At 40.5% G+C, this 13,374-nt stretch overlaps 1 protein-coding gene across 11 annotated transcripts in view; it reads left to right on the forward strand.

Annotated features, from left to right (window-relative positions):
* The window catches only part of chl1b (cell adhesion molecule L1-like b), an 818,676-nt gene that overhangs the window by 182,933 nt on the left and 622,369 nt on the right, over positions 1-13,374 (forward strand). For 3 of the 11 annotated variants that reach the window (XM_059649905.1, XM_059649906.1, XM_059649908.1), the window contains one exon: positions 2,324-2,487. The exons of the other annotated variants lie outside the window; for them this stretch is intronic. The gene's annotated coding sequence lies outside the window, so the exon portion shown is untranslated. The remainder of the gene's footprint in view (positions 1-2,323; positions 2,488-13,374) is intronic. 11 annotated transcript variants of the gene reach the window in all.

Here is a 13,374-nt window from a genome sequence, read left to right on the forward strand (position 1 = left end):
TGTAGGGATTCTGTGATTCAATCCATGAAAAAATCACTATTTAGCAGTTCATATTTTAGCCATTAACATATTTCATTTTGTAAATTTCTGAAGTTCGTACAGGGATGAAACATTACGTATGTTCAATGTGAAAAATAATTTAAGGATATTGAAAACATTTCACTTAAAATTTTGCTGTAACTGTGAGCAATAGAAGCCTGACAGTAGCATTAAATGCGGAAACACAGAAGTGTCACAGCACAGAAAGAGGTCATTTGGCCCATCTGTTCTGCACCAGCTTTCTAAATGAGAATCAAGATTTAGCACCAATTTCATACCATCCTTCCTCATCCTTGCACAGTTTTTATATTTAAATAATCATCCAATGCCCTCTTAAATGTGTCAGTTGAACCTCCCTCCATCCCATTTCCGGGCAGTGCATTCCAGACCCAATCACTTATCTGAAAAAGGTTTTACTAGCATGATATTTGCTTCTTTTGCAAATCACTTTAAATCTGTTACCCTTTTTCTTCATGATTTTACCAATGTCTTCCTATATATTGTACCCTGTCCCCTCATGATTAGAAAACTTCAATCAAACCTCCTCCAAGCCTCCTTCTCTCCAAGGAGAATAGCCCCAACCTTTCCAATCTATCCCCGTAACTGAAATTTCTCCTCCTTGGCATCCTTCTTATAAATCTCTCATGCAATCTCGAGATTCACATCCTATCTATAATGCAGCACCCAGATCTGTACACAATCTTCCGGCTAAAATCTGACAAGTCTTATACAACTTGTCTCATACAAATTCAGCATAACCTCTCTACTCTTGTGCTGGATGTACCAAACATAAAGGATAGAGTGTGCTTTATTGATCAATCCCTCCATCTGCCCTGCTGTCTTTAATGATGCATACATAAATACACCCAGATATGTTTGCTCCTGCTCTCCTTTTGAGTCAATGCCTTATTTCATATTGTCAGTCCATGCCTGTCCCACTAAAATGCATCACCTCACACTTGATATTGAACTTTACGCACAATATCTGCCTACTTTTGTAGTTCTACACTGTCACCCTCATAATATGCAATGCTTCAAAGTTTTGTATCCCTTGCAAATGTTGAATTTATCCTTTGCACACAATGGTCTAGGTTATTAATATATTAAGAGGAGCAAGGATCCCAAGGCCAACACCTGAGAAATCTCACTCCAAGTCTTCCTCCAGCATGAAAAATATATAATTACAATCAATTTTGTTTGCCATCACTCAACCAATTTTGTATTTTTGTACCAACCAACATTAATATTGCATCTTCTCTTCCATGAGCTATAACTTTGCTCACAAGTTTGTTGTGTGGCACTGTATCAAACACCTTCTGGAAACCAGATATACAACATCCACAGCACTGCCTTTATTGAGTCTTCCTGTTGCTTTTTCAAAATATTCCAGCATGTTAATTCAACATAGCCCCTTCAGAAATCCGTGCTGATTCTTCTTAATCAACCCTCTTTTCCCAATGTAACCACTAATTCTGTCCCAAATAATTGTTTCCATAAGCTTCCCCACCATTGAAGCTAAATAGCCTGGTCTGTAATTGCTGCGCTTATCCTTACAACCTTGTTTTGAACAAGAATGTGCTCTTTGTAATTCTCCAATCTTCTAGAGCCTCTCATGAGTGCAGGCAAGGCTGAAATGTTATGTCCAATGCCTCTGCAATTTCCACTTTCAATTCCTTCTATAACCTTGGATGCATTCATTGAAATCCAGTATCGTGTCAGCTTGAAAGACAAAAGGTCCAAACAACACTTATCAAGTTTGAACCTATCAAGTGAGATACGTTTCCTCTCTGCTACCCATGCCAGGGTGGAAACTATCTTTTGGTAAAGACAGATGCAAAGAATGATTTTCATACCACAGCCATGCCTCCTGCCTCCACTTGTAAAGCACCTTATTCATCTCTAACCTCTTGTCCATTCTTTTACTGTCTATTTGTGTTTAACCTTGGGATTTTCTTTGATGTTGATTGTCAGTCTTTTCTCAGAATGCCTCTTTCTTACTTTAATGCACTTTTTCACTTCCCTCTGAACCTTATTATTCCTTTTGGTTTTCAGTTGTATTGTCTATTTGACATCTGTCATAAGCAAACTTTTTCTTCTTAATTTCTATCTACTTTGATATCCGGTGAGTTCTGGAGGGAGGCTTGTATTACCTTTCCCTTTTGAGATAATGTATTTTGATTGTGCCACTTCTTGACTCTACCAATTCATCTTTCATACACTGCATTAACTATTGTCATTCTCCACTTCTGTCCAAAGTCTTAAAAACAATGATCACTATTTCCAGAATGCTCCCTACTGATTCCTGATCTACGTGGCCCACGTCATTTCCAAGAACGTGATCTGACAGTGCAACCTTTCTTGCTGCTGTAGGAGATTCTCCTGAACACAATCAAGGAAGGCTTGGCCCTTGCTGTCTCTTACAATGCCAGTATCCCAGCCTGTATTTGGGTAAGTCTCCCATTAAAACTAATCTACCGTGGTGGCATCTCTTTGTAATTTCATTGCAGATTTGTTCTTTCACATCCTTCCTAATAGTTGATGACCTCCTTCCTAATAGTTGATGACCTGCAGTATGCACCAAGCAGTGTTGTTGCACAATTTTATTCCCTTAGCTCTAGTCAAGATCATTCCGTCCTCAAATCTTTTGAGATATCCTTTGCGTAAAACTGCAATGCTCTCTTTCACTAATCCTGTCATACTGCATCCTTTCCTTCCTTTTCTATGTTTTCTGAACACCTTATCCTGAGAAATATTTAACGCCCTGTGCGGCCCATCCTTCGGCTAAGTCTCTTTTATCAACACATCATATTTGCACATGGAAATCTGCACCTGTAACTCCCCAGTCTTATTTGCTGTTCTGTGTATTCACATAATATATAGTAACCTGCTTTAGACCTCACTTGACAAACTAATATTCCCTTTGCTCTTGTGGTCAGTCCATAAAAGTATTTTGTGAGCCATAGTTTCAGAATCATGGAGTCCTACAGCACAGAGATTGGCGGTTCAGTCTGAGCTGATCTATGCCGACCAAAATATTCATCCACACTAACTCCACTTCCTTGCACCTGGCCCATATCCTTCTAAACCTTTCCAGTCCATGTATTCATCCAAATGCATTTTAAAAGTTGTTTTAATGTATCCACCTCAAGCACTTTTGCTGGCAGCTTGTTCCATATGCATACTACCATCTGTCTAAAAAAATTGCCCTTCAGGTTCCCATCTATTCCTTCTTCTCTTATCTTAAACTGATGCCCACTCGTCTGCAATTCCCCAACCCTGAGAAAAAAGACTAAGTGCATTCACCCTATACAGGCCTCTCATGATCTTATACACTTCTATTAGATCCCCCCTCATTCTCCTACACTTTAAAGGAAAAAAGCCCGAGCTTATCCAACCTCTCACTACAACTCAGTCCCTTGAATCCTGGCAACATCTTGGTAAATTTCTCCTGCAGTCTTTCCAGTTTAATTGCATCCCTCCCATAGCACTGTGACCAAAGCTGAACACAGCACTCCAAGTGTGGTCACACCAATGTCCTGAACAACTGCAATGTCTCTTCCCAACTTCTGTACTCAATGCCCTGACTGTTGAAGACCAGTGTGCCAAATGTCATCTTCACTGTCCTGTCTGTGTGTGACTCCACCCTTAGAAAAACTGTGCACCTGAACTCCAAGGTCTCTCTGTCCTACTACACTTCTTAAGGCCCCACCATTCACCATGAAATAAGGTACCTCACAAACCTAACTGAGTTCTTTGAGAAGGTGACCAAACAGGTAGATGAGAGTAAACTGGTTGATGTGGTGTATATGGATTTCAGCAAGGCATTCGATAAGGTTCCCCACAGTAGGCTATTGTACAAAATGCGGAGGAATGGAATTGTGGGAGACATAGCAGTTTGGATCGGAAATTGGCTTGCTGAAAGAAGACAGAGGGTGGTAGTTGATGGGAAATGTTCATCCTGGAGACCAGTTACTAGTGGTGTACCACAAGGGTCGGTGTTGGGTCCACTGCTGTTTGTCATTTTTATAAATGACCTGGATGAGGGCGTAGAAGGATGGGTTAGTAAATTTGCAGACGACACTAAGGTCGGTGGAGTTGTGGATAGTGATGAAGGATGCTGTAGGTTGCAGAGAGACATAGATAAGCTGCAGAGCTGGGCTGAGAGGTGGCAAATGGAGTTTAATGCAGACAAGGGTGAGGTGATGCACTTTGGTAGGAGTAACCGGAAGGCAAAGTACAGGGCTAATGTTAAGATTCTTAGTAGTGTAGATGAGCAGAGAGATCTCAGTGTCAATGTACACAGATCCTTGAAAGTTGCCACCCAGGTTGCCAGGGCTGTTAAGAAGGCGTACAGTGTTTTAGCTTTTATTAATAGAGGGATCGAGTTCTGGAACCAAGAGGTTATCCTGCAGCTGTACAAATCTCTGGTGTGGCTGCACTTGGAGTATTGTGTACAGTTCTAGTCACTGCATTATAAGAAGGATGTGGAAGCTTTGGAAAGGGTGCAGAGGAGATTTCCTAGGATGTTGCCTGGTATGGAGGGAAGGTCTTACGAGGAAAGGCTGAGGGACTTGAGGCTGTTTTCATTAGAGAGAAGAAGGTTGAGAGGTGACTTAATTGAAACATATAAAATAACCAGAGGGTTAGATAGGGTGGAAAGGGAGAGCCTTTTTCCGAGGATGGTGACGGCGAGCTCGAGGGGGCATAGCTTTAAATTGAGGGGTGAAAGATATAGGACAGATGTCAGAGGTAGTTTCTTTACTCAGAGAGTAGTACGGGAATGGAACGCTTTGCCTGCAACGGTAGTAGATTCGCCAAGTCTAGGTACATTTAAGTCATCATTGGACAAGCATATGGACGTAGATGGAATAGTGTAGGTTAGATGGGCTTGAGATCGGTATGACAGGTTGGCACAACATCAAGGGCCGAAGCGCCTGTAACTGTGCTGTAATGTTCTATGTTCTATGTTCTATTAAACTCTGACTTTGATTTGACTTTGCAAAATATAACGTCTCAATTTTATTTGTATTAAACTCCAGTTGCCTTTTCTCGGCCCATTTTTCCAGCTGATCAAGACCCTGCTGCAATTTCTGACAACCATCCATCCCGAGTACAATACAACCTATTTTAGTGTCATCTGCAAACTTATTAATCATGTCTTGTACATTCTCATTCTTCCCTCATATTCCCTCTTTGTCCCTACAATGCTGCGATGTTTATTTAGTGTAGTCCAATGGAGCATTAGCAAAATGCCCTGCAAGGAACTCAGTGCCAGCTTTGTTCCGTCACAACCTGTCTGGCTTGTACAGGTGCCACTTTGCCCAGAACAAGCCCCAGTATCCCAGGAATCTTAAACCCCACTCTCCCACACTGTCTTTCAAGCCATGCATTGGTCTGCCTTATCCTCCTATTGACATCTTTGAGCCAGGAGGCCAAAGACTGGGTTATACATACAGCCCAGAAACACCTGTCTTTTCTCATATGTAATGAATCTCCTTGCATTATTATTCTTACTTTTTACTTCCTCTGCTATGTACGATGAGCCATCTGTGGTGCTGTAAATATGGCTTTGACTGCAACCCATTGAGGAACCAGTCTTCTTATAAGTTTCCAAAACAGAAAATCCATTTACGAATGGGCCCCAGAAAACTCTTGCATGAATTGATTGGTTTAATTTTAGACTGCTTGGTGATTACCCATTCTGTTTGTGCTATAGACCCTCAAACTATGTTGTGATCACCTCTGCTATCCATATATTTCTTCGCCTGTCAGATGCACCACAATGATTCCTGCTCGAGCTCTGAAATCTGGTGATCAAATTTCGAGAGCTGTTATCACTCCTACACCTGTGTCTGTCTACGACACTGGTAGCATCCATGATTTCCCACATTTTACAGGCCGCATGTTCTATTCGACTGGCCTGTGATGCTTTATTTCCCTTACGTTAATTCTGTTCTGTTTTGGATTACCTGCATTACATTATTGTATTGGCTCTGAATTCCTCTTCTTCCTGGTGTTTCTCTGTTAAATCCAAGTATGCATTTTTAAAACAAGCACATTTTTCTAATTTATAATACCACTTTATTACAAACCAAAGAACCTAGTGAAAAGGAGCAGGAAGAAAACACCTCTTGACTCTCCTTCATCCAGACCCACCACTCAGCACATTTACCTCATGTTGTATACAAGAATAACCCTTTCCTAGTCTGTTTCGAATTTCACTTTGAACCAAATTCCAAGATATATACATTGCGCCTAAGTTTCTGTTGCATTCAGTCAAAATCTGCCTCACTGTGACCATGTCTTTTGTTGCAACTCAAACTTCTTAAGAATCTAATAAGTTATTTTTTTCCTGTGCAACCCACCCTTCATTAAGCATTTGCACCGGGACTGAGGCTCGTTAACTAAAATCAAATTAAATTTTTATTTAAAGAAGTCAATGTGAAATCAAGATATATAAATCAGATTATGGCCAATGTGCTGACTGTTATTTGCAGCAGTGCTGTGTTTATAATTGATGAAAACATGTTGGGTCATATGTACGTTTGGAAGAAGAATTAATCCCTGGGACCAGGTGGATCTTTTACAATGGTGTTTGGGTAGGTGTTACATGTACTGGAAATGGCTGCAATTCCTTCACATATCAATCCTGATTTTGCACCGTAAAGCGATAAGTCTGTTTCTGATTTTTGGAAGTTAAATCATACAAATATCAAACCAGGTCTGCGAACAGTGAACTAACAATGAAGCCAAAGCAGTTCTCCCTATCCACAGAGTAAAATTGGAATCCATTTGTGTGTTCGCAGTGCTGCTGTCACACATTCACAGAAGATCGATGTTTGTCTGTTCCTGGGAGCCCTAACTTGGACAGGAATCAAATGCTGATTGCAAACTGTGGCGTAAGCAGCAGTAATGAAGTCCAATGGTCTTTCTGTGTTAACTTCTTGCAATTAATGTTTCATAGTAGTGAAATCAATTTTTAAATTAAGAATGATAATTGAAAGTGCAGTGAGCACATGTTTTAAGGATCAGTGAGGTCACTGATAGCTAGTGACTAGTCAAGGCCAATCTCTTTCCTTTATTCTTAGAATTTGAGCGTTGCTGATAAGTCTTCTGTTGATCTTGGGACGGCTTTGGCTAGCTTCCATCTTGAATGCCTGGCCTTGTGAATATGTTCTTCTGAATATGTGGTGGTTGATGGAAAATATTCAGCCTGGTGTCCGGTTACTAGTGGTGTGCCTCAAGGTTCTGTTTTGGGACCACTGCTGTTTGTCATTTTTATAAATGACTTGGACGCAGGCATAGGTGGATGGGTTAGTAAGTTTGCAGATGACACTGAAGTCGGTGGAGTGGTGGACAGTGTGGAAGAATGTTGCAGGTTGCATGGAGACGTGGATAAACTGTAGAATTGGGCTGAAAGGTGGTAAATGGAGTTCAATGCGAATAAATGTGAGGTGATTCACTTTGGGAAGAATAATAGGAAGGCAGAATACTGGGTCAATGGAACGATTCTTGGTAGTGTGGATGTGCAGAGGGATCTCGGTGTCCATGTCGATAGATCCCTGAAAGTTGCCACCCAGGTTGATAGTGCTGTTAAGAAGGCGTATGGTGTGTTAGGTTTTATTTGGAGAGGGATTGAGTTCCGGAGCCATCATGTCATGCTGCAACTGTACAAAACGCTAGTGCTGCCTCACTTGGAATATTGCATGCAGTTCTGGTCGCCCCATTACTGGAAGGATGTGGAAGCATTGGAAAAAGTGCAGAGGAGATTTACCAGGGTGTTGCCTGGTCTGAAGTGAAGGCCTTATGAGGAAAGGCTGACGGACTTGGGTCTGTTCTCATTAAAGAGAAGAAGGCTAAGAGGGGATTTAATAGAGACATACAAGATGATTAGAGGATTAGATAGGGTGGACAGTGAGGTTCTTTTTCCAAGGATGATGACGTCAGCTTGTACGAAGGGGCGTAGCTACAAATTGAGGGGTGATTGATATAAGACAGATGTCAGAGGCAGATTCTTTACTCAGAGAGTGGTAAGGGCGTGGAACGCCCTTCCTGCCAATGTAGTTAACTCAGCCACATTCGGGGCATTTAAACAGTCCTTGGATAAGCATTTGGATGATGATGGGATATTGTAGGGGGAGGGGCTTAGGTTAGTTCACAGGTCAGCGCAACATCGAAGGCTGAAGGGCCTGTTCTGCACTGTTTTGTTCTATGTTCTATGTTCTCTCCCAAGTTTGGGGTGTGGAGTTTCAGAACTAAGATGAAGAAGGAATAATAATATGTCCAGGTCAGGCGCTGTGTGGATTGGAGGTGAATTCTCTTTCTGCAGGCCACCCAGGATCTGATCAGTTCTCATTGCCATGATTAATGCTATTAGGTGATTGCTGAGCTCTCTCTATGGTGTAAATATTTCTAACCACTTCACAGCAGGTGACCAGGTTTTGCTGCTTGTGAACACAGGCTTCTTTGTCACCTGGCAATTTGTGAATAGAGCTGACAATTTATCAGTCATCAGCCACAAGCTGATATACAATAGAGAGAGAAGGTTCTTTGAGAAAGCATTTGAGGATACTTAGCTTTTGGACACCATCATGAATAATTCCTACATTAATACCCCTGGTCTGAACTATTTTTGCTTTCAACAACTACAACAACCTTTATTTTGGCTAGTTAAGACAGAATTACAAATTATCCCCCAATCCCCTTTGACTTTTCAGTTTTACTGAGCCTCCTTGTTGTCATATTAGGTTGAATGTTGCTGTGATGTTGCTGATAATCTGACTCATGTAATCTGTCATGTGGTTACTAAGATTTGGACTGCACAAATACCAAGTTGTGATGATATGCAATACCTGCCCTTCAGGTTCAATCTCATAACCACTATTCAATGCCCCACCATCAACTCTTATTGATAGACAATTAAATAGACAAACCACGTCAATTCTATGACTACAGCAGTGCTGCAGTCTGGATGTTAGAGCTTGAAGCATTTTCTGAGCTCTGTACACTCAGTTGTTTTGTTAGTCTCTAGGGTGTGGTTGAATACTGGCATCCATGATTTACTCAGCAGACATCTGGCTAATGATGGTGATAAATGCTTCCATCTTACGGACCTGACTTAAACCGCGACAAGTTATAGCTCCCTCAAAATAGCCTCGACCCCAATGTTTTCTTAAGGTAAGTGTAAGGCATGTTCTGGATTAACTCAATTGGTCAAACTACCAGGCTTGAAGCAAAACCCACATTATTCATTCACCGTAGTTAAAGTAAAGCGAAAGAAAAGGAGAATTGGAATAACTTACCTCTATTGAAAAACTTGAGAAAAATAGATTATTTAACTACTAAACATTAACTGTCCCAGGATAGTAACAGCACATCAACACGCACTTGGCAAAGGCAAATTCTGTAAAATAGATTGTCTTACATTCATTTCTCCACTCCATGAGGAAAGAACTTCAAGAGAAGATTCAAAGAGAGAGAGAGAGAACTCACACATTTTACTGTAACAGAGAGCAATGTGCAGCAGCTTCCAAACCTCAACAGCAACTGAAATTTAAACTAAAATCCAGGTTCTGTGGGAGCCTGGCCCACCCCTTCATGCTTCTTCTATTGTTCCATCTTTAAAAAGGAAACACAAGGCCTCACAAGCTCTTTATTTTTGTTCATAAAAAAAGAACAAAATACACCTCTGTAAGCCAGAGCATCATCACATTGTCTTTTGCGCATGTCTCATGTTCCACCATTACTGAGAATGCTAATGTTTATTGATTCATGACTTGTTAATTGTGCATTATTGTTTGTGATTAGATTTCTACAGTTTTAAAGCTTATCCGCTAAGTGAAATCATTTACCTATGTCCATAGCTGCTTACAGTGTTCAGTGCTTGTTATAATCTGATGCGGCTGGCACTCATGTTTTGAATGTGATGGAGTGAGAGAAATGCTAGGCTCTTGTTTACAGATGGTGGTGAAATACACTACTTTGGCTGCTAATGATCAAACTTCATTAGTATCAACTTTTGAACTGTGAAATTCCTTCTTAACATAGTAGGACTACCACACTTTGCTCTATTTGAAGATGGGACTGAGTCATCATAAAGACTGTGCAGAAGTCACTTCTAACAATGTTAATGTAAAATTAAGGGTAACGTCTGAATTGTTTTTCTAGCTAGATCAATGTGGCTTGGAATAATCCTTGCTTAGTCTAAATCCAAATAAATTTTCTCCACTTTCAATGCATAATACCACAGAACTCTCTATGGCAGAAAGAGGATGTAGTCAAGTAAATTATTCTGTTACATCTTTTGTCACCTGCCACATACAGAATCTGGCAGCTATGTTTTTCAGAAATCAGGTAGTTCAGCCAGTGATTGTGCTATTTTGTACAAATACATTAAGCATTTGCACAACAAGGCATAGTGTTATTTCCCTGTTGACTGGTGACATCGAACTCTGCTATTTCGTCATCATATGGCTAATGAATGTTGATGTGAAAGCAACAAGGATGAATGTGATTAACGAAGTAAAAGCAATAGAAACATGAATTTCCAGAATTTAATGATTGAGATGGAACGCACTTAAAAAAAAGCAAAAGCAAATAATTATATTGCTTTAGATTGTTTGAATGTGCTCATAAATTTGTAATCTGGTTTTTGACCTCCAAATAGTAATCATTTTAATTATATATGTAGATCATCATACAATACAAAATATCAAATTTGCTTCATCAGCATGTCATTAGAGGTTAAAATATTAATGGGCGGAGTAGAATCAGTTTCAAAATTGGCTCAGAATATTTTTGTTCTGAAGGTCAAGTGGTGGGCAACCACTAAGACCTGTGCTTGCTACTTTTGAAGAGTATTTCGTATTAACACTTTCATAAACTGTACAATTTTTAGGATAATTGCTGCATACTGTCTTCCCTTCTTGGATGTTCTAATAATTCTGCTAAGCTTAAACCCAAAGCAATTCTTCCCAATTACATTATTCATGTCAGGCTGATTACTAGTAACTGACTGGCACATTAACAAAACCCCAAGTGTAGCCTCAATGCCATGTGATAAGGACATAAGCCATCTGCCTTGTTCAGAGACACCTGTAGAGCTCTTCTATTACTCCAGAAAGAGCTACTCAGCATCACCATCATGATAACTGAATTGTTAAATAAGACTAAACACTCTCTCTCATTTCTGTTTAATTATTCTGTCTTTAATGAACACATAAGCTCTATTATTTAAAGAGAATAAAAATGTCTGTTTTGATCTATACTTTGTGTGCAGCTAAGTAAGGTCATTTTGCTAAACTACAGTTGCGCTGGAATGAGAAATCAGTAAAATGACTTTTTGTTTAACCTTACACAGAAAGGGAAAGACATGTCTCTACAGTTAAACTAGAAAACACTTACAATTATTTTAAAAATATTTAATGTGAGAGATTAATTCAGTCAAACATTTAATAAAACTAATATGTTTTATTTTTTCGTTCATTCATGAGAAGTGAGAGCCAGTGACTTTGCCCATCCCTACTTAGCCGTGAGAAGGTCATGATGAGCTGCCTTCATGAACTGCTCCAATCCATTTTGTGCAGGCGCACGCACAATAATTTTACGGGAAGAAATTCCAGGATTTTAATCTAGCAATAGTAAAGGAACGGTGACATATTTCCTAGTCAGGATGTTGATTTCCTTGGACGATAACTTTTCGGTAGTGGTCTTCCTAAATATGTGCTGCCCTTGTCCTTCTAGATGGAAGTGCCCAAGGGTTTGTGAATTGCTGGCTAAGGAGCCTTGGTGAATTTCTGCAGTGCATTTTGTAGATGGCATACACTGTTGCTTTCGATTTTCGATATTGGATGGAATGGATGTCAGTGATGTGGTGCCAATCAATCTGGCTGCTTTGTCCTGGATGGTATTTGCAGTGATTATAATCAGGTCAGCCAGCTGAACCTCACAGAATATGTGTTCCCTGATTGGACCAGATTAAAAGTGTCAATCAGGGAGTCCTGGCAGACATATAAAAAGTGTGAGTGTCAGAGATACTGACCTGCTGGTACCTGACTCTAGATGAGGCCATTTTGTGGTGAAGGACTGTTCATGTGTAAATAAAGGGTGGTTTGATGATGTGATACTGTCCTGTTTAAAGTTATTAAGCTTCTTGGGTGTTGGAAGAATTCCACTCATTCATGCAAGTGGGAGTGTTCCATCATATTCCTTACCTGTGCCTTGACAGGCTTTAGGGAGTCAGGAAGTGAGTTATTTGTGACAGGATTAGAACATAGAACATAGAATGTTACAGCACAGTACAGGCCCTTTGGCCCTCGATGTTGTGCCGACCTGTCATACCAATCTGAAGCCCGTCTAACCTACACTATTCCATGTACATCCATATGCTTGTCCAATGACGACTTAAATGTACCTAAAGTTGGTGAATCTACTACCGTTGCAGGCAAAGCGTTCCATTGCCTTACTACTCTCTGAGTAAAGAAACTACCTCTGACATCTGTCCTATATCTTTCACCCCTCAATTTAAAGCTATGCCCCCTTGTGCTCACCGTCACCATCCTAGGAAAAAGACTCTCCCCATCCCCCCATCTAACCGTCTGATTATTTTATATGTTTCAATTAAGTCACCTCTCAACCTTCTTCACTCCAATGAAAACAGCCTCAAGTCCCTCAGCCTTTCCTCGTAAGACCTTCCCTCCATACCAGGCAACATCCTAGTAAATCTCCTCTGCACCCTTTCCAAAGCTTCCACATCCTTCCTATAATGTGGTGACCAGAACTGTATGCACTAATCCAAGTGCGGCTGCACCAGAGTTTTGTACAGCTGCACCATAATTCTTAAGCCCTGACCTGTTGTTGTAACCACTGTATTAATAAGTGTGGTCCTGTGCAGTTTCTGACCAATGGTACCCCCAGGATGTTGATAGTTGGGTATTCAATGGTGGTAATACCATTGAATGTCAAAGGATGATGGTGAGCTTGTCTCTTATTAGAGTGTGAATGTTACTGAGCACTTGTCAATGGCAAACATGGACATTGTTCAGGTTTTGCTGCTTTTGGACATGGACTGTTAGCTGAAGTGTTATGAATGACAGTGAACATTGTGCAATCATCAGTGAACATCCCCACTTCTGGCCTTATGATGGAGGGAAGGACATTAATGAAGTAACTGAAGATGGTTGGGCTGAAGAATCTACCCTGAGGTACTCTTGCAGAGATGTCCTGGAGCTGAATTGACTGACCTCTGTCAGCCACAACCATCTTCCTTTGTGCCTAAGACTCTAATCAGTGAAGAGTAAATAGAATGTATAAGGGGAAAACACAACACGTTACATT

This window comes from Stegostoma tigrinum, chromosome 11 (assembly GCF_030684315.1).
Source record: "Stegostoma tigrinum isolate sSteTig4 chromosome 11, sSteTig4.hap1, whole genome shotgun sequence".
Lineage (NCBI taxonomy): Eukaryota > Metazoa > Chordata > Chondrichthyes > Orectolobiformes > Stegostomatidae > Stegostoma > Stegostoma tigrinum.